This window comes from Nycticebus coucang, chromosome X, assembly GCF_027406575.1.
Source record: "Nycticebus coucang isolate mNycCou1 chromosome X, mNycCou1.pri, whole genome shotgun sequence".
NCBI classification, from domain to species: Eukaryota; Metazoa; Chordata; class Mammalia; order Primates; family Lorisidae; genus Nycticebus; species Nycticebus coucang.
This window is the reverse complement of record NC_069804.1, coordinates 132,373,056-132,376,155: the sequence shown is the minus strand read 5'-3', so window position 1 is coordinate 132,376,155 and position 3,100 is coordinate 132,373,056. Positions and strand designations below refer to the sequence as shown.

The window sequence follows — 3,100 nt, the reverse complement described above, 5'->3', positions numbered from 1 at the left end:
ATTGCTGCAGATGCTCCACACTTTTAAAAGACCCCAATGTGTTATTATGTAGAAAATTAATCTCAATAAATTAAAAAATTAGAAATTGGCCAAGATTTTGCACCATAAAACTTACCAAAACTTACAAAGGAAAAAAAATAGAAAGTATAAGTCAGCAATGAAATGCCTTCCCACAGAGAAAACTCTTGCCTAGGTTTTTGACCATTGAATTCTTCCAAATATATAGAAGAAATACCACTAGTCTTACATATCCTTTTCTAGAGATTAGAAAAGATGAAATAGTCCATCACTCTTATCATGCAGGTAGCATAACCTTCCTCCCCAAACCTGTCAAGGACTTTTGAGAAAGAATAAATACAAGCCAATTTTACTCTTCAACAAATTTTCAAAATTCCTAAATAAGATATTAACAATAGTGGCTCAAAGGGTAGGGCACCAGCCCCATATGCTGGAGGTGGTGGGTTCAAACCCAGCCCTGGCCAAAAATAAAACTGCAAAAAGATATTAACAATAGGAATGTAATAAAGTATAAAACAGAATAAATTTTGTGACTAAGTTGAATTTATTACCAAGATGCCAGTTTTGCATATATTAGAAATTAATCAATAGAATAAATTCCATTCACTCCACTCAGAATAATAGAGAAAAATAATATGAAAATTTAAATGATAACAGAAAAAAATATTTAAATTGAAATATCTATTCTTGATAAAAACTATTAGCTAAGTAGAAATAGAAGGAAACTTTTGCTAATTGATAAAATATATTGATAAATAAAGCCCTACAGCAATCTTCCTATTTAATAGTGAAATATTGAAGGCATTCTCTATTAGGTTAGCATGCCCACTAGCACCACTTCTATTTAATAATGGATAATGCCAGTGCATTAAGAAAAAAATAGTTGCACTAGACTGTTTATCGCAGCTCAATTTACAATCACCAAAATGTGGAAACAACCTAAATGCCCACCAACCCAGGAATGGATTAACAAGCTTTAGTATATGTTTACCATGGAATACTATTCAGCCATTTAAAAAAGATGGAGACTTCACATCTTTTGCATTAACCTGGATTGAGTTAGAACACATTCTTCTTAGTAAAGCACCACAAGAATGGAGAAGCAAGAATCCAGTGTACTCAATTCTAATATGAAGTCAGTAGATGATGTAATACAATGTGAGGGGTAGGAGAATGAGGGATCTGGGAGATGGGAGGAGGGAGGGATGGGAGTCACAGTGTATGGCACAGCTCTTGGGAGCAGGACACAATTACAAGAGGGACTTTATCTAACAAACACAATCAGTGTAACCTAATTCTTTTAGCCCTCAATAAATCCCAAACAATAAAAAAAGAAAAAATAAACTATGATTAGAAAGGAAGATATAAAATGATTATTACCTACAAATACACGTATAAAAATTAATATGCAAGTTTAAAGTTTTGGGGAGATATAAAGATAATATGTAAAATTAAGTTTTATCTTTATATTCCAGCAACAGAGAGAAATGAAAAATACAGGGACATAATTTATAATAGTGCAAAAATATCACATGCCTAAAAATAAATTTAACAGTAACCTAACAAAAATGTATAAGGCCTCTATACCTAAAACTATGGATTATTATTTTTTTTGAGACAGAGCCTCAAGCAGTCGCCCTGGGTAGAGTGCTGTGGCATCCCAGCTCACAGCAATCTCCAACTCCTGGGCTCAAGCGATTCTCCTGCATCTGCCTCCCAAGTAGCTGGGACTACAGGCGCCCACCACAATGCCCGGCTAGTTTTTGGTTGCAGCTGTCGTCGTTTGGCAGCTCTGGGCTGGATTCGAACCCTCCAGCCTTAGCTTCTTGAGCCACAGGCACTGAGTCTAAAACTATAGATTATTATTGAGAGGTATTGAAGAACACATAAAGAAATAAAAGAACCCATCTTTTCAAGGATTGAAAGATTCAATTTTAAATAGATGGCTTGGGATCATTTAGGTGAGATTGGAGTTAATTGTTCTTTGACCATTAGTTATTACTCACTATTAAACCTTGGAGATATGGTGATTACTTTGTAGACACATTTTTGAATGATTCATTAAACTAAGGGTTATGAAATTATTCAGGCTTTTTATTTATTTTTGGTTCAATTTTTCTAAGTTATAATTATTTCTCAGATTTTTTTATTTATACAAATTGATAAAATTGTTGATATAATTTTGTTTATTATTTATTTTTTTGGTTTAAAAAACTGAATAGTTATTATGGGGACATAATAGATATATACGTTTACTAGGTACATGTGATGTTTTGATACAGGCATACACTGTGAATTAATCAAATCAGGGAAATTGGGACATCTGCCACTTCAGACATTATTTCTTTGTGTTAGAAACATTCCAATTTCCTTTTTAAAAAGATATTTAAAAGTATATCCTAACTTATTGTTGATTATAATCACTTTGTTGTGCTATCACGTATTATTCATTCTATCTAATTATCTAACTATATTTTTGCACCCATTAACCAACATTACCTTATCCTCCCCTTCCCACGACCCCTCCCAGCTTCTGCTAACTATCATTCTACACTCTGTCTCCATAAATCATTTTTAATATTTAGCTCCCACATATGAGTGAGAACATGTGAGATTTGTGATCCTTTCTCTTTTATAAATATGGAATGCTTCACGAATTTGCATACCATCCGTGCTCAGGGGCATGATAATCTTCTTCGTATTGTTCCAATTTTAGCATATGTGCTGCTGAAGCAAGGACAAGATTTGTCTTTCTGTGCTTGGCTTATTTCACATAACATAAAACTCTCCACTTCTATGTTGTTGCAAATGGCAGGGTTTCATTCTTTCTATGGCTATATATTCCTATTGAGTTGTTGGAGCTCCTTATATATGCTATTATAGTTATTAATCCCTTCTCAGTTGGGTAGTTTTAAAATATTCTGAGGGTTGTCTTTTCAATTTGTTGATTGTTTTCTTTATTGTTCAGAAACTTTTTAGCTTCTGTGATCAACTTGCTTTGGTTGCCTGTGCTTTGGGGTTAATACTTATGAAGTTCAAGAAGTTCTTGCCCAAACCAATGTCTTGAAGTTTTTCCTCAATG

The 3,100-nt window shown here is 33.4% G+C and overlaps 1 non-coding gene across 1 annotated transcript; it reads right to left on the bottom strand.

The window, feature by feature from the left end:
* Positions 1–2,652: 2,652 nt before the first annotated feature.
* On the bottom strand, positions 2,653–2,754 carry LOC128578763 (U6 spliceosomal RNA). Its single transcript, XR_008377894.1, has one exon. It is a non-coding gene; the product is annotated as a U6 spliceosomal RNA (small nuclear RNA).
* Between the last annotated feature and the right edge of the window lie 346 nt (positions 2,755–3,100).